The sequence below is a fragment of the Nomascus leucogenys genome, chromosome 13 (assembly GCF_006542625.1).
Source record: "Nomascus leucogenys isolate Asia chromosome 13, Asia_NLE_v1, whole genome shotgun sequence".
In the NCBI taxonomy this organism is placed as follows: domain Eukaryota; kingdom Metazoa; phylum Chordata; class Mammalia; order Primates; family Hylobatidae; genus Nomascus; species Nomascus leucogenys.
The window spans coordinates 71,378,364-71,397,729 of record NC_044393.1 but is presented as its reverse complement, the minus strand read 5'-3'; the positions used below and the strand labels follow the sequence as shown (position 1 = coordinate 71,397,729).

The window sequence follows — 19,366 nt, the reverse complement described above, 5'->3', positions numbered from 1 at the left end:
TGAGAAATCTTCAAACTGTTTTCCACACTGACTGAACTACTTTCCAGTCCCACCAATAGTGTGTAAGCAGTCTCTTTTCTCTACAGTCTCACCAACATGTGCTGTTTTTTGACCTTTTTAATAATATCCATCCTGACTGGTGTGAGGTGGTATTTCATTGTGGTTTTGTTTTGTATTTCTCTGATGATTAGTGACGTGGAACTTTTTTCATGTTTGTTAGCTTCTCGTATGTCTTCTTTTGAGATGTGTCTGTTTGTGTCTTTGGCCCATTTTTTAATGCAGTTGCTTCTTCTTTTTCAATTTTTTAAGTTTTTTATAGATTCTGGATATCAGAACTTCGTCAGATGTAACTTTTTGGTTATTAATTTATAACATAATTGCATTGTCATAAGAAAATATAGTCTGATAGCAATTTTTTAAGTTTTTTTGACTTAAAAGTCAAGAACCTTGCTTGTGGCCATTTTTTAAAAATTGTTTCCTATGTGCTAGAGAAAACTTTGCATTCTCTATATTTTAGGTGGAGGGTTCTGTACATATATAGCCTATTTCATTGTTCAAATCTTTTCTATCCATTGGCCTCTCAATAATAGAGAGAGCTGTGTTGACATCTCTCCCTTTAATGGTGATTGTCCATTTCCTCTTTTTGTTTTTTGCAATTTTTGCAATTTTTTTTGCAATTTTGCAATTTGATGATCAGTGATTAGTTCTCATCCACATTGACTGTCTGTAGATTTTTGAAAGTGGTAACAGGTATGTAGGTAACCAAAATATAGAGCTTGTTTGGTGAATCTTCATCCTCATTACGTTTTCTGGACAACCACATGCGGATACGGTATGGGTCATACCTTATTCCTTTGGCCCAGACCACTTTGTTGCACCTGGTATCAATAAGCACATCTGGAGTTCCCATCTCCTTCACGGCAAATTGCCAAATCTCTTTGAGTTCCCCAGGGGCACGCTTCTTAAGCCCACTCCATGGATGCACTTGTGAATATATTGATAGTGTATTCTCGGGTCACAACCTCGTTGATGGCAGAATGGCCCTTTTTCTTCTCGCCACCCTTCTTTGCGGGAGCCATTCTCCCGGGTCAAAGTTGGAAAGCTGTCCATTTCTTATTATAGTTTTAATTACCTTTTCCTTGAGTATTTTGAAGCTATTTAACTATATGTATACAAAGTTAAATGTTTAAACAACCTTGATTAATTGAACTCATCTTCATATAGTGATTTTTAAAAAAATTAATGACAAATAAAGCTTTTCTTTTGTCTTAAAACAGCTGATATTAAAACAGCTATCCAGGTTGTCTGATTATTAAAACAGCTCTCCAGGTTGTCTTTTGCTGATATTATTTGCCTGTATAATACTGAAATATTTTACCAGTTTCTACCACGTAACTTTTTGCTTTATATTTGTCTCATTTATTTTTCTTTTTTTCTTTCCCTTTGGCTTATTTTGCTTTTGGTTTTTTTTTAATCACATATTTTTTGTTTACTAATTTGGAAGTTATATGCCCTATTTCTATTTTATTGGTTAATATCTTTAAAATTTTATAGTGTACTTTTAACGAAGTCCAAAATTAATTAATTCCTAATCCCCATTTGAAACCAGGATCTTAATTCTAATCACATCTTAATTCTAATCAATACTTCTTTAGATTTACTACAATTATATATTTTTTCAATTTTCTTTCCTTCTTGCATTCGAATCTTCTTTTCTGGGCTTCTTTTTCCTCCTGAATTACATCTTTAGGAATTTCCCTAGTGGAGATCTATCATTATGTGCTCATTTTTTCTTTATCTTCCGACAAAGGTGAGAGCAGGGGCCGGCATTTTTTTGAGAAACTCCTGAGGTCTCTACAAATCCAGGTTGTAATTTTTTTTCTCAATAAGCTCTGCATATATTATTCTATTGTTCTCCAGCATCCATGTTACTGTTAGTTTATTCATCTTTTCTTCCTCCCTAGCTGTTTGACAATTACAAAGTTTTAAGTTGAAAACGTTCAAGCCAGGCATGGTGGCCTGTGCTTGTAATCCCAGCTACTCTGGAGGCTGAGGTTGAAGAATCGGTTGAGGTATGATACCACCACTACACTTCAGCCTGGGTGGCAGTGTGAGAACTTGTCTCTAAAAAAATTTTTTTTAAAAAAAGAAAAAATGTGTGGTTCAATCTTCTTGTTCTCAGTTTCATTATAACATTTTAGGTATGAATTTCTATATAATTGGCTTTGGTTTTATTGGGTTTTTAAAATACGATGCTTGATACCCTTTATCAGTTCTGAAAAAAATGTGAGTCATTACCTCTTGGTGAGTCATCACCTTTTCTCCATATTCTCTATTGTCTTTTTCTTAGACTCCATTTAGGCCACCATATTTGAAATTTCTTATCTCTTAAATTTCCTTTTATATTTTCCTTATTCTTCTCTCATTGTCTTGGAATCTGCTCTCTCTTTTGATTCTTTAATTCTCTGTCAAATGTGTTTAATATGTTGCTAACCAATCCACTGAGATATTATTATTATTGTTGTTGTTCTTATTGGTAAATGTTTAAGTTAACTGTTAGTATTTTAAGTTCTCAGGTTTGGTGATGAGCTGAAGTTTGGTAATGAATTTCCAAGTGTTCATTATATTTTAAAGATAAAATAAAACAGGCCATTCTTGGGTAAATGACTCTACTGTGTCATAATTCAAGGGTCATGATTAAGCCAGTTTTATGCACCTAATTTCCATTAAAAAATAAATTTCAAATAGTCTCAAATTTTATTTTATTTTTTAAGAGATGGGCTCACTCTGTTGCCCAGGCTGGAGTGTAGGGGTGTGGCCATGGCTCACTGCAGCCTATAACTCCTGAGCTCAAGTGATCCCACCTCAGCCTCCCACTATCATGCCCAGCTAATTTTTAACTTTTTTTTTAGAGATGGGATCTTGCTTTATTGTCCAGGCTTGTCTTGAACTCCTTGGCTCAAGAAATCCTCCCACCATGTCCTCCCAAAGTGCTGGGATTACAGTCATGAGTCACCTCCCCTGGCCTATTTTTTAAGTATTTTCCATCTAGTAATTTTATCTCACATATCTTAGCCTATGAAGCCCTTAATTGTCTCAATCTGTTGTTTGTTTCTAATGTTGTTACTCATGTGGCTTGTAAATAAAAATGAAAAAATTGGTAAATTAGACCACATTAAAATCAAGAACTTCTATTTATTTAGAAAAGACATTAAGGAAGTAAAAGACAAGGTTCAGAGGGAAAAAATTTACATCCGTATATCTGATAAAGACATCCAAAGTACAACATATTTAAAAAATAGCTGGGCATGGTGGCTCACTCCTGTAATCCCAGAACTTTGGGAGGCCAAGGCAGGCAGAACACCTGAGGTCAAGAGTTTGAGACCAGCCTGGCCAACCATGGTCAACACAGTGAAACCCTGTCTCTAGTAAAAATCCAAAAGTTAGCCAGGCGTGGTGGCGTGCACCTGTAATCCCGGCTACTTGGGAGGCTCAGGCAAGAGAATCACTTGAACCCGGGAGGTGGAGGTTGCAGTGACCTGAGATCGCACAACTGCACTCCAGCCTGGGTGACAGAATGAGACTCCATCTCAAACCAAAACAAAACAAATCTACAAATCAGTGAGAAAATGATCAACTAATAGACAATTGGACAAATAAGTTAAACAGGTACTTCACAAAAGAGGATATCGAAATGGTCAATAAGCATATAATAAGGTGCTCAAGATCATTCCAACCCAGAGATATTAAAATTAAACAATTAATTTAGAAGTCAGAATACTGATTACCTTTAAGAAGGTGGTAGTGACCGGGAGAAAGAACAAGGGAGTGGGCTTCTGGAACACTGCTTCTAGTTCGTGATTTGGTTATGCGGGTGTGTTTATATTTAAAGAATTTATTGAGCTATTGAGCTACGTGTGGTTATGGAGTTACATTTATGACTTGTGTGTTTTACTGTATGTATTTCTCAATCAGAAACTTACTTGAAAAAATGACCTGCATATTCTTGAGTCCAAGGTATGATATTAACACATTTAACATTTGGTTTCAATTTTTATATGGCTCAAATTGACCATTGCGGGTTATATTCCATCTCACATTCATTCTTTGCTAGGTAGTGTACTAAATATGTTATATTCATTATCTTACTAAATCTTCACAATAATCCTGTAAGTTGGAAATTAGGTCCATTTTGTATATGAAGAATTAAACTCAGAGAAACTAAATCATTTGCCCCAAATCACACAACTGGTTATCCTGCTCTAGCAGTATTTATCTACAGATTAATTTTTAGAACACAAGAAGTTTGCGGATTGGAGTCTTGCCTTATGCCTATTTGGAAAAAATGAGAGGGAAGAGAATGCTGATGACAAATCACAATTGGATGGTCATGGAGACACAGATAAGTCACTTAATGGGTGTCTGTACTTACTAGCTATAATATGGAATACCTTTGACAAGCAGAGGAGTACCTATTTTCCTCTCTTTGAGTTTTAGAGCTTCGAAGAATGAGAGAAAAGTCCTAAATAACTACTAATAATGATAAATATTTTACTTGGACATGCTCACTTTGAATTGCATTCTAAGTAAAAAACCTGGAAAATGAACATTACTCTGCACATGTCCTTTGTTAAGCAAAGACTTCCATCTAACATCTAGGCTTCTGAGGCTGTGATAAATAATTGCTATTGTTTGTATTTTGAAGTCTTATACAGAGAGGCAAACTGCCTAACACTCCAAAGGGATTCTCTTTCTATTAGGAAACATATTGTCTGACATTACATTAAATAGCTTGAAAATACTGTATCCACCGATGCACAGTTGTTGTTACAGTATCTTAGAATCAATGAAAGAAATTAATAAATAAAAAACCCAGTCTTAAGACTGTCTCCTGGTTTTCTAGCAAAGAAAAAATAAATTAGCACTCTCAGCAGGGGGAAAGCAGTAGATTGTGTGGAACTCTTTTGAAAAAGAAGAACTCCACTCTCAATGTTAATTTAATTTAACTGAAGTTCTGGAGAAGTCATTTATCACCTTATTAAGCATGTACCTTGGATAATATTTATGCTTCGATATAAGCTTTTAATAAAATATGTTACTATCTCTGGAATACCAATTCGGAACTGGTTAATATGGGAAATATCTGAAGGAAAAGTTTGGTAAGAGTTTGGTATAACCGCCTCACATGTCATCTTAGGGACTATTCCATTAGTGTTATGGTCAAAAACTGCAAACAAGGAATCTTTGATTGTATTTGTCCTACCCTTGTGTTATTTATGATGCCCTGAGCTTTTCTTTCATTCCCCAAATGCATGCTGTTATCCCTACACTGACTCTGTTTTCAGTAGTCATTAATTTGGATGCTCAGATGATGTAAAAAGAAGACTAAAGCTGATTTGCCACGCAGAATCTGAGCAATGATACTGATGACAACATGAACGAGGGTTTAAATATTCTTAGTTTAGCTCCAGAATGGATGTGCTGAGGAAATAATCATATCAGAAATTGAAAACCCCTCCACATTCTTATCATTGTTTGTTTCACCCCTGACTGGGACTTGCTGTTGTTGGGATGCCTCTCCTGTCTTGCTCTCTTCAAGAACTTGTAAGCACTCAGCTCCATGGTGCTCTTTGCTTAAGCACAGGGATCTAGTCTTTGCTAGACATCTTACTGCTTTAGTCTCCTCTCTCATGTAAATTGTGCTCCTAGAACCCACCTCATCATAATACTCTCAATCAGTAGATCAGATTATCAAACTTACTTCCATATTTTATAGGAAAAAGGTGAAGACCAAATATTATATTTGAAGATTAAAGGGACTGTGTATGTTTACTATATACAAAAATAACAGAAGACTGGCCGGATGCAGTGGCTCATGCCTATAATCCCAGAACTTTGGGAGACTGAGGCAGGTGGATCGCCTGAGATCAGGAATTTGAGACTAGCCTGGCCAACATGGTGAAAACCCATCTCTACTAAAAATACAAAAATTAGCTGGGTGTGGTGGCGCACACCTGTAGTCCCATACTTAGGAGGCTGAGGCATGAGAACGGCTTGAAGCTGGGAGGCAGGGGTTGCAGTTAGCCAAGATTGCACCACTGCACTCCAGTCTGGGTGATGGAGTGAGACTCTTTCACAAATAATAATAATAATAATAATGATAGAAGACAAATAATAGAAGACAAAGAGAAGGCTGTGACATTGCTGTCAGAAGCACAGTTTAACAGTCAAGAGGGACTTAGACCACCTAGGTTTAGCTCTCAATACCTCCACTCATTGGCAGTGAGACCTTGGGGGAAGTTACTTAACTCTTTAATTCTCAAAGTTATCATCTATAAAGAATAATACCTAACTATCGGGGATGATGTAAGGATGAAAAGCAATCCTATAGGTAAAATGCTTACTAATTATAGCGCTTGGCACATTTTTTTAAGTGCCCAATAAACATATTAGTTAGTTTTCTTTTCTTTTCTTTTCTTTTTTTAAGTTAGATATGTTTTAAGGTTTGTTTAGCAGCCCTCTCCCTTCATCTGAGGGGGCACATGACTTTGGCACATGATTCAGGCTCAGTCAATCAGAGTGTCCCATCCTGGGCCAAAGTGATTAATTTAGGTTGGGCAAGTGACTACGGGGCTCTATTATTCTGGATCTTTTTTTTTTCCGATTAATCAATGTAGTTGCTTTATACAGCTTTTATCATTAATAAGTTACCTAGTGTATGCCATAGCGATGAATAATTAGCTTATATTTTTATAGAAAATTCTGGTAAATAACAGTGAAGTAATGTATCACATTTTATAGGTTAAAATGACAGAATGGAAAAGCAGGTCCAGGATTAAGTGAACATTAGTTTCTTAAGACACTAATAATTATATGGATTTATATAATTCCTTTTGTTTTATTTTTTAAGCTGGTTTGAGTCAGAGTTCTGACTCTTACTAATAGAAGAGTCGTGACCAATATTAATAAATAGTAGTTGTAGTTTATGTCGAGAGACATTCTTCAATGGGCATTGGGAACAGTGCCCAGAACAGCTTAATCACAGAGTTGGGTGAAAATAAACTGAGGGACAGATCTGAGTTTGTAATAAAACCAGATAAGATGACAAGTTTGGGCACTTCAAATTGGAATTGACAGTGTTTCCCTTGGGATTTTAATCACTTTCACAAATCAGGTATAGAAAATATCAAATGTCAGGATGCCAGGATAATTAATAATAGAGGTAAGATATTGCAACTCCTTCCTTTTATTGTAAAAGAGCTGCTCCCTGCCCCCCTTCCCTTGCGGCAGGCCTCAGATATTACGGGAAAGTGTCCTCTTTGATACAACCTGAAATTCATCATTTTAGCGTTCCCCAGTGTTCCTGACAAAGGTTTTAAAAATTCTGTCTCACAATCAACTGTAATGTAGTGTTTGTCAGTTCCTTAATTTTAGATCTTGTTCATGTTTTTGCATCTAAAGTTTTAAAGAAAAATATAACTTCTAATTCCAGTTTTTAAAAATTCAGTGGTAAAGCAGTTTGGGCTGATGAACTGATTGACTTGCATGAAGAATTTTAAACCTCCTAAATTGTATTAATGTCATCTTTCACCCACTGGTGATCATCTTCATCTAATCTTAGCTTTTAGTACTCCATTCTTAAAACAGTGCTTGCAGGATATCTGATGTCTTGATGATCATGAGACTGGGCAGTAACATTTAGCAATTGTGACTTTACCCTTTACCAAGTTTTCTGTTACAGTCACGCCCATGTGGTTTCATTGGTCATTCCAATATCTAGTCCATTCGTGTTTTTTTCTCTAGGACAGAAACTTGCCTGTATTAGAAAATGCTATAAATAGCAGTGGGCTGTGGGCTCCTCACTGCCTTTTGAGTAAATAATCTTTTTTAATAAAAAGATTGTGTGATTTAAAGGTCACATTATAACAACTCACTTTAGTCTTTAACATCATCAGTGTTCAGAGATGGAGTTAACAGTGGGATCTGGATAAAAAAGATACACAGTTCTGTTTTTCATCTCTTCCCCTTGGCAATACTTCCTGAGAACAGTGTGAATGAAATTCCAAGAGTAAATAACCAATAGCGTAATACACTTTCCAACATGCTGTGAACTAGTGAGTGAAGAAAATTAGAGCTCCAATGGTTTCCTATGAAGGATTTAATAAATTATTTTCTAGTACAAAAATGAGGTTGAAATAGCTGTCATTGCATTTTTATACTTGTACCAGGTTCAGAACTATAACAAAAATCCAAAATTATGAAGGTATTCACATTTACAGAATACATTTAAATATGACTAAATATAATTTTAATTATAATTAACATGTATTGGATAGTTACTATTTTCCAAGTACTGAGTTGAATTCTTTATAGCTTAAATGAGTGAGTTAGCTGATGTAATTCTCATAATAATCTGTATGTGGTAGGTATTATGAGGGTTCCATCCCTGTTCTGCTGACTTCAGAACCCGGGCTTGTCTTAACAATGCTATTTTATGGAACTATTACATTTCTTCATTTGCTTTTCTCCTCTACAGGTACCCACATATTTATCATGTCCCACAACTAAACAGAAGCTTTGAAAAATTGTTCTGCAAATACCCACTGATTTATTTTTATTTTTTAACTTTTTATTTTGAAACAATTACAGATACACAGTAAGCTGTGCCACAAAATACACAGAGATACTGCGCACCCTTCACCCAGCTCCCACCAGTGGTAACATCTTGGGTAACTAAGGTAACAGTATCAAAATCAAGAAATTGACATTGGTACCTTCCACATAGCTAATTCTGATTTCACCAGTTTTACAAGCACTCTTTGTGTGCTATAGTTTGTTATAGGTTTGTAATTCTTTCCAACAAATGAAAGCTCCTTGTTTTATCTAGGCAAATATTCCAGTCTTTTTTTTATAGCTCTTTCATGACTTCCTTACAAAGAGTTTCCCCACCCCCAAGTTATAACAGTATCTTTTCAATATTTTCTTTTAGTATCTTAGTTCTTCTAGAGTTTACTTTTGCGTATAGTGTGAGCAGAATCTAATTTAGTTTTTTTCCCCAAAATGTATCATCAGGTTGTGATAACACTATTTATTGAATAGTCAATCCTTTCCTACTGATTAGAATGCCACTTTTATCATATACATTCATCTTTTTTCTTCTGTATTTTGTTATATTTTTCTTTTTGTCAGTGACTGCATCAATACTATGCAATTTAGATGTAATTTTCAAAAGTATAATTATTGTACTTTTAGCAAGAAAATCACACTCATGCAAGACAACAGAGCACAAATAATTTCTTCTTTCTCTAAATTCAAGTGTGCTCTTGTGCTGGGCCCAAACTCAAAAGCTTCTGGACACCGTGCAGGTATCATAAATGTATGATAAAGTCAGTGATAAGTCAACGAAGATTGGTTTTTATCATAAATAGGTGATTACATGATGCTCCTGAAAGCATGTCAATTCAATATTTTAACATATTTTTCTGTCCAAACAAGTCTCTAAATGTCCACCTCCAGTCTAGAAATAATTCTGTATTAGAATCAAACAGCTCCTCAAGCTTCATCATTTATTAACTGTGAAACTTTGAGCAAATTACTTAACCCGCTGAACCTCAGTTTCCTCTTTCGAAGAAATAAATAACAATAGTTACCCACAAGATTGGAGTAATTATCACATGAAATAATATGCATTACAATACTGAGTATAGTGCCTTATACATGACTTTTACTCAAGGATGTTAGTGTAAATTAAACAGCAACTTATTAAGGGAAAGCAATGTATCTTTTGACCTAGATAAAGGCCACCTTTAATACACTAAATCGAGGAAGCTAGAAAATGTGTAAATATGAGTTTATTAATGAGCTTTTATATATAGCATTGTTTTGGGTATTATTCAAGGAATAGATGTTATTAGATGTGGCCCTTGCTTTTGATAAGTTACAGTCTGATTAAGACACAAACATTGTAAAGTCCTTTTTTTTTTCTTCCTGTCCAGCCTTCTTTCTTACCTATTGAGGACTTGACCACTCCACTCTCAATTCATATGCTGCATTGGGGTTCACCCACAGGCAGGCATACAAGTCATAGGCCTGGCCTTTTGGATGTGTTCACATTCTAGATACTGCGATTGCTTCAAATCTGGGCATGAGAACAGCTCAAGGAATTCTGAAACTTTTGCTAGAGCTACTGGGGAAAAAAATGTCCATGAATTGTTACACTAGCAAAATTTAAACCTGAGCTGCTCATCCCTTGGATCGTCTCATAAAAAATGAATGCTTGAGAAGGAAGCGAACACAGAAGGTGGCAGAGGTGAGAGATGGTAGGAGAGACGTATCCTGATGCCATCACTGGAGCCCCTGAATTCAGGTGTACCTGTATGGTCATCCCTTGAACTTCCAAATTATTTTTTTTTAAGTTAGTCTGAATTGTCTTTCAGTTATTTTCAATCAAGAATCCTGAACAATATAGAAATACAATACAGACATTAAAGAAACACGTGAGGGAGCTTACAAAGCAACATAAAGCATCCATCCTCAAGAAATATGAAAGTCCATTTCTCTTTCTAGGTAGAATTATTCCAAGTTAGATGCATACAAACTGGAGAGGACTTCTGGGAGGAGATAATAAGCACAATACAATTAAAAAAATCCTTGAAGATTGAGGTTTCATTGACCCTCAGTTATAATACAGGGGGAGGTCCTATTCATGACTAGCCTGCGTCATGTAACCTGAAGTTTCATCATATTTTCTGAACACTTCCAGCATATTTCTGGGGGGTCAGGAGATAAATGGAATTGAATAAAAACATGGAGTAAGAAAGTTGATTTTGGTGCAGTGCTTGGAGTAAGAGATTGATTTAGTGGGGCAGTGTTACAGCAAGGCAAGAAGAGGCTTGGGGTAGAAGTGGCCTGCAGAGGGGGGCTTTCTTCTGCTGTTTCCTCTGCCCCTGCTTCCTACCTTCTCACTGGGAATGTCTTTTGAACATTGTAAATCTGTCTGCCAGACATATCTCCTGGCCACAGAGCTGAAAGCCTCAGCACCAAGGCTGCATTTCTTACTTCAAGACATTACATGTCTTTCATTACTTCAAGACATTACATCATTACATCAAGACAATTATATCAAATACGTATAATTGTGTTTGAAGCAAACATTAGAATCACTAACTGAATACACTTGGGACCATGAGATTAGTTAATAAAACTTCTCCAGCCTAGAGCTAAGGCACAGAGCTGGCCAGTTCCTATCCGAGTGAAGTGGAAGGCATGGAGAAATCTGGAACATGGAGAAGGACAAGTCCTTGTGGCCTCTGGCCTCTTTGGGGGCAACATAAGAGGGCATTATGAGAACAAGGGCATTAAGAATCTGGCTGATTTAGATTTCAGTCATGATCCTATGTTTATCTGGGCAGTTACTAGGAACTCTGTATTCTCTTCTGTAAAATGAGGGTAATAATGATACCTGTTTCATATAATGTTAAGAATATTTGATAAGGTTATGGCCATAGACCATGGTGCCTGGGCATAACTATAGATGCTCAGTATATGTTAACTCTTGTTATCATCATCATCCTTATCATCATCTCGTGTTGATGCTGGTTTTATTATAACAGGAAATATATATACTTTAAGAAAGGGGCTGTGTTGAAGGCAGATTGACTCACTTTTTAGGTTTGCTCCACACGCAATACTGTCTGCTTGAGAACCACACGGGGATTGGATGGGTAAGGTTGCTCCAGACCACAGTGATTTCAGAGAAGAGTAATAGAAAATTTTGCCACAGAGAAACAAACTTCTGTCCTTGAAACATGTCCCATGTAACACAAGGAATTTCACAGCCTTATTTTTGCCTTATCACTACAACTATATTATGGTTTATAAGTATCAACAGTATCTGAGTGCTTTATCTGGCCCAAATAAATGAATGTTTCTATTGCTACCAGTTTTTCTTCCTTGAATTACAAATGCCACAATTAACAGAAACATCTCTCTTGGAGCACTGTATGTGCTCAGTCACATTCTGTTGTTCTCCACCACCCCCAAATATCCAGATGAAATGTAAAATATTCAGTCCATGGTTTATTACAAAAATCCAAATGTCCACATATTGGGTAAGCACTGATTTGTATTACTGTGAAAACAAAATATTTAGATGCAAGGGTGGGGACTTTCTCCTTTGTTCTTGCTCAGAAATGCACAAACTTAACCAGAGTCTAGATCCCGAGTCCCATAGAAGCCAATTAGCTTCCATATTCAGATGTTTTCAACAGAATTATTTATATATGTATAAAAGCAAAACACAGGATAATGAATGCAACTTTTGTGTTCATATGGACTTTGATTTGACTTTTATTTCATACACTCACTAAACATGTGGAATCTGTCAATTTACCATAGCGCTTTGAGACTCATTAATCTCATCTATAGGATGGAGAGAATCAACTCTGCCATGGCCAGGGGATATGAGGGGCATATCAAAACACTGTGATTTCCATGTAAAACCTGAGAAGAACTGGGAAGAAGAGGAGGTTTTCCTTACAAGAAGGACTGGAGAATAGATATGGCAACTAGGAGAATTAAGGCAACCACACTAATTTATGTCCCTTACACGCTGTGGCCCAGCAATTTCACTTCTAGGACTTTACCCACAGACATATATTCATGTGTGTAAAAAAAAGCTTATGCAGTGATGATCACTGCAGTATTAAAAAGCTTTCTAAACTAAATCCAATGTCCATATATTGGATATTGGTGAATTAAATCATGGCAAAACCATTCAATGAACCACTATGCTGCATCTAATAAAAAGAGTGAGGTAAGTGTGTGTGTGTGTGTGTGTGTGTGTGTGTGTGTGTATAGTGGCATAGAGCAACGTCTAAAGATATAAAGTTGAGCCAATAAAGTAATTTGTAGAAGAATATTACAATCCCATTTGTATAAAATGTATATCCATATCAATCTATCAACAGTAGTATTTACTAGGATGAGAAAGTTACCTGGGAATTTCACTATATTATCCATTTTAGAAATGATGGATTTCATTATAATGACGATGCATATTTTTGCCATAAGGAAATATAAAGATTTAACCTAAAAAGTCACATTTTTTCCAACCAATGAAGATGAGAAAGCCATTGGAGGACTTTGAACAACAGAGCGATACATCACATTTAACAGGATCACTGTGGTAGCTGTGTTGACAGTGGATGGGGGAAGCAAGGTGGTAGCAGCAAGACCAGTTATGACACCATTGAAATAACCAAGGCAAGAAGTGATTGTGGCTTAGACTGGAGTTATAGTAGAAGGAGTGGAGTGAAGTGACATGTACTGTACATGTTTGAAGACAGTAAATGAGCTCTGCTAGTGTACTGGGTCTGCAATGTGAGAAAAACAGAGGAGTCAAGGCCAATTACAAATATTTTTGGTCTACTTGCTTGTTTTATGTTTGTTTTTAAGACAAAGTCTTGCTGTGTTGCCCAGGCTGCCGTGCTTTGGCATGATCTCGCGCTCACTGCAACCTCTAGGGCTCAAACGATTCTCCTGCCTCAGCCTCCTGGTAGCTGAGATTATTGGCATCCGCCACAATGCCCAGCTAATGGTCTGCCCAATTGGAAGAAAGTAGTAGTCTCACAAGGTTCTTATCTTGCCTTCCGTTGTATTATACTCTTCTGCTTTTCTTCCTTCTCTTGCGCACTTATTTTTTGAGTGGTAGTATGTGCGAAGACTGGTTATGATGCACAATCAGCCAGCATATACAATTTGGGATTCAGTGTGTAAATTCCCTTCAGAGGGAAGAGGAAAGAGGAAGCCTGAGCCAGGAACAACTGCATCTTGAAGGCTTATTACCTTCAAGTGAAGGCCACACTGATATGAAAATTATAGACCATGGCAAGACTAGAAAACTCGCCAAGGGCATGAAACATCAGAGTGAACTCTCAGAGTAGATTGTCCAAGAAAATAGATGGTTGCAGTAAGCTTTAGATATTCTCCAACCTGAAATCTTGTGACTGGAGCATATTTGCATTACTTTCTTTGTCTTGATACTGCAAGTTTCCTAGCATTTGCTGTGACTCATGTATTTGAATAGTTTTCCTTTGGTTTACACAATTTCAAGTTTAAACACCCATTGATGTTATTACATACGATACACTTTCAGTCAGCACTTTAGAATTGTAATCTTCATTTATGCACATAATTTGTTTCTTCAGTTACAAACATGTGGCGCAATTATGTTGGTTTTCCCTAATTCATTGACTTGGGAATTAGGGTTTGTATTTATGTGATTAAAGTATTCAGTTTTTGAGTAAGTTCTGTAACTTAAATATTTACTGTGCACCAGTCTTAGTTTCAATGGAAAATCAACTTTAAAAGGTAAAATTTGGTGCCATCCAGTGTCATCATTGTGAATTGCAGCATAAGCACAATTGCGAGGAAAATAATTTCAAATTGAAACTAACTACAATTCACAGAAATACCAATAATGATTTTAAAATAGTATAAATTTGGAATTAAATTTAACTGCAACATGAGATAATATAGAAAAAACCATGGAATTAAGAGAATTGAAACATGTTCTGGAATTGTTTTATTTATAAAATGGGAATATGTTACCTACATGGTAGACAAGAGCTAGCAAATTTTTATTTTTATAAGGTCTAAATGCCAAACACATACTATACTTGACATCTACTACATTAGACATATTATCTTCATATTAAATAAAATATGTATTGCAAAGAAATTAATATTTGGCTCAACTTACAGGGCATTACACAAGTCTGAACTTTTGAAAGTCATTCACAGGACAAAATATGGGGCACATTTCCGTAGATGCTAAAATTAAGAAGGAAAATTTCTACTAAGTACAGACTTTTGGTCTTCTCACAGAAGTTTTCGGTCGTTCAGGTGCAGTAACAATGGTATATATTTAAAACACTTAATTGAATATGAGATATTCTGTTAGTAAGACTACCTGGTCATGACTTGTGTTAGTTAGGTAATAGGTTTGGCTGTTGAAAGAGACTCTGTAATAACTATGGTTTAAATGAAATAGATAAATTGTTCTCTTTCATTTTTTTTTTTTTTTTTTTTTGAGACGGAGTCTCGCTCTGTCATCCAGGCTGGAGTGCAGTGGCGCGATCTCGGCTCACTGCAAGCTCCGCCTCCCGGGTTCACGCCATTCTCCTGCCTCAGCCTCTCCGAGTAGCTGGGACTACAGGCGCCCGCCACCACGCCCGGCTAATTTTTTTGTATTTTTAGTAGAGACGGGGTTTCACCGTGGTCTCGATCTCCTGACCTCGTGATCCGCCCGCCTTGGCCTCCCAAAGTGCTGGGATTACAAGCGTGAGCCACCGCGCCTGGCCTCTCTTTCATGTTAAAGCCTGGGCAGGCAATTCAGGACTATGAGACCCACAAAATTATCTGGGACCCAGGCTCCTTCTACTTGTGGTTCTGGGGCCTTGAACATGTAGCTTCTCTCTCATGTTCCATGATGACTGCTCTGTTCCTCTTCTCATTCACAGCTTTATCTGCACCTACCATTCTTAAAACCATATGAGGCAAATGGGCAGAGGAGGGTGCTCAGAGCTGATTGTATGGTTCACATCTTACTCTGCCCCTAAAATTTGTGCCCCTTTTCTGTGAACATTTCTGCTTCTGATGGAATATCTCGTACAAAAATAATATTCATATATTCTTCTATCAATGAAACATACATACACTAATTTATTGGTTTATGCCAATATTAAGAAGAAACATAAAATAATACATCTTATTTAGTTAGCTATACATAGTAATATTAAGGGAAGTAAATCAATGCAATTTGTTCCATTAGACCAGGCTCCAAAGCAGTGGTTTTCAACTTTGGCTATATATTATAATCACTTGGGGAGCTTTAAAAATACTTGTACCTGAATCCAGCAAGCCAAGTTTCTGATTTAATGGATCTAAGATGCAATTTGGTCTGCAGCGGTTTCCTCCCCAGGTGATTCTAAGTACAGCAAGATTGAGAATCATTGTTGTAGATCGTGGTGCAGAACAGGGTCACCTGAGGAGCTTCTGAGCTTCATCTGTGCCTTCCTACATCCCCACTCCCCATTTCATTATGCCACAATTAACCTGAAGTGGGGTCCAGGCAGCAATAGTTTTAAAAAATTTCCCCAAGTGAATCTAATTGTAGTTGGGGCAGAGAACCAGTGCTAAATATGAAAGAGTTTATGTTTTTTTTTTTTGTTACCGTATGTATTGGCACTTATGCTTGAATTTATATAGCTCTTCTGTCAAATTAAATGAGCAGTTTCTGGTATAGGAAAACTACAACTATATTGAAATTTAGCTCTCCTCATATGAGCATCTCATTAAAATCTCAAATTTTACCCAGGTTTAACTGGAATGTTAAACTAATGTCAAAATAAAATTAACTATCATTTTACACATTTATGTTTAGATAGAATTTCCTAACATTTTCAATTGCTATGTATTTTTAAACAACTTGATTACATTTAAATGCAAAACTTTACTTTGTCATTTGAAGATCTCATAAAGAGACAATTTTATTGTTGGAAGGACTTCTCAGCAGCCATAGCCTTCTCTACTATTGCCAACACTTAGACTATTCTGGGTTGGGCCGGGAGTTCGATATTCTTTTTGCCACTCACATTTCTTCTTTACATATTCTTCTATATCAGATAGCCCAGATATAGTATCATCTGACTGTTGCAAAGCCAACTGTACTGTACTCAGAATCTTGACCCAATCAGGAGTTTAGCCACGAAGTTGTTGGCTCGTGTCATCTTTGTACTCCAGACAGGATTAACTTGTATGTTTGTGTGTTGCAATTATACAAACAAGGTGAGTCATGGATTACTTGGAGCATTTTCAGTTTTGGGGCTTTCAACTTCAGGCCTTTGTGTTCAAATTCCCTTGTACTGTAGCTCCAGCTCTATGTGATACCTAATATATGGAAGTGTGACTGATGAATGCATGAGGACAGTCTCTGAAGGGACCCACAAGGATGTGCTCCCTGCTAGTGACCGATGAATCAGGTAACTCCAACTGAGTCAAAAAACAAAAATTCAGATACATTTTTAGAAAACACTTACCAGAGCCTATGATTTCTTTGTGCCTTAGATTTGCATGTTGGGGACCAAGGATTTCTTTTTCTGTTACAATAATTAAAATGAATCCCGTTAGGGACTTTTGAATATTTGCATAAAATTGGATGGGTTCTTTAAGAACTATTTTAAAGAAATCCTGTAGTATGGTGTGCAGAATGCATATCCCATTGGGGGCTTATTAAATGATGCCACATGTTAGGGGAACACCTACCCCTCCTTTTCATGTTTTCGGAGAAGGAAGGACATATTCAACTATTCCATTCCTAAGGAGAAAAAGCCCAGAAAAGAGATACTTCCAGCTTTTCCCTGCCCTTTTGCTTTCTTCTCTGTACTGGAACTAGGTTGATTTATCTGACCACTTTCTTTGAAGAAGAAATTGAATATGGTTGGCTCTACTCCTTCTGTTTTGTTTGTTTGTTTGTTTGTTTTTCAGAGTTGTGTCCTGCTCCTCTCTGCAGTGAGATGTACTGAGATAGGCTTTGTTCTTAAATCCATGTCTACCAAACTCAAGTGCTTCCCAGCAATTTTACCTTTTTTCTAGTCCATCCACACTCCTACTCTCCTAGATGAGTATTTCTTTCTTTATCTTCTCTTATTAAACTCCCTTCCCAAACCACGTTATTAGCTGAAAACCTTGCTCCTTTCTTCACTGAGAAAATAGAATTAATCAGCAAAGAACTTCCACAGATTCCCATTACCAAATCTACTAATCCATCTATACCTAAACTCGTATAACTGCCTTTCTTTCATTTACACATAAACAGCCTACATTCCAATCCAAGACCTATCTACTTGTGCTCTAGATCCCATTTCATCTTTCCAAGGGCATTGCTTTAGCAGTTTCCCCCAATCATTAATTTCTTTTATTGATCTACTTAATCATTTATATCAGCTGACATACTTTGTACATTCATCCCTGCCCACATTTCATGTTGAATTGTAATCCGCAGTGTTGGAAGTGGGGCCAGTGGGAGGTGGTCACAGGGGCAGATTTCTCATGAATGGTTTAGCACCATCCTTTCTGTGCTGTTCTTGTGATAGTGAACTCTCAGGAGATCTGGTCATTTAAAAGTGTGTGGCACCTCTCTCGACCCACTGGCTCTCTCACTTGCTCCTGCTTTTGCCATGTGATGTGCCTGGTCTCCCTTCATCTTCTGCCACGATTGTAAGCTTCCTGAGGCCTCCTTAGAAACCTAGGAGATGCCAGTACTATGCTTCCTGTACAGTCTACAGAACCGTGAGCTGATTAAACCCCTTTTCTTATAAATAACCCCGTCTCAGTGATTTCTTTATAGCAATGCAAGAATGGCCTGATACATCAGCATATAAACATACTGTAACATTTCCCATCTAAAAATAAAGGTGTTTTATATCCCATATCTCCCACCAGCTTCTACCATTTTCCTGCTACACTTGACACTAGAATTTCTGAGAAAAGTGGACTGCATTTTTAGTCTCCACTTTCCTGTCCTCTCATTCTGTAATGAGTCAGCTCTAGTTAAGCTTTCACCTCTATCACTCTATTTAAAGTTGTTCCACTCAAAGTCAGAAGTGACCTCTCCATTGCTAAATTCAATGTTATATTTTTAGTCTTCATCTATCAGGAACATTTGACATAGCTAGATACCGTTTTCTCTACCGTATTGGCTACTCCTTCTTAATCTCTGATGAATCCTATTCATTTTTCTAATTCTTTTTCTTCTTTCATTTTTTCCTTCTTAGATTATTTTCTTTATTTTTCTATATTCACTTCCTAGGTGCCCGCATCCATTTCCACAACCTTAGCATTATCTATGATATTGAGGTGACTTCCCATTTTTCCTTTAGTTATGTGCTCTTCACTGAAGCCTCTAGACTTGTAAACCCAGGTGCTTACCTGAAACCCCCATCTAGATGTCTAGTAGGTATTTTAAATATAACATTGCTACACATTTTTAATTTTCTCCCTTAAACTCTTTCAATTTCAGCCTTCTCACTCTGTAGTTTCTCAGTCTTCTAGTTTCTAGTTTCCAAATGACACCTTGAAGTCATTTTTGACCTCTTTCTTTCTCTTGTACCCTAACTCCAATATGTTAGCAAATTCTTTTGGCTCCATATTTGGAATATATTATATCAGGGTTCAATTAGAGAAGCAAAACCACCACAAGATCTATAGATCTAAAAGGATTTGTTGTAGGATCTATAAATCTAAAGATTTGTTGTAGGATTTTGTAAAATCTACAAAAAAAGAAAGATTTGTAAAAGGATTTGTT

At 36.6% G+C, this 19,366-nt stretch overlaps 1 pseudogene; it reads right to left on the bottom strand.

Annotated features, from left to right (window-relative positions):
- Positions 1-700: 700 nt before the first annotated feature.
- On the bottom strand, positions 701-1,079 carry LOC100581018 (annotated as a pseudogene).
- Positions 1,080-19,366: the final 18,287 nt, after the last annotated feature.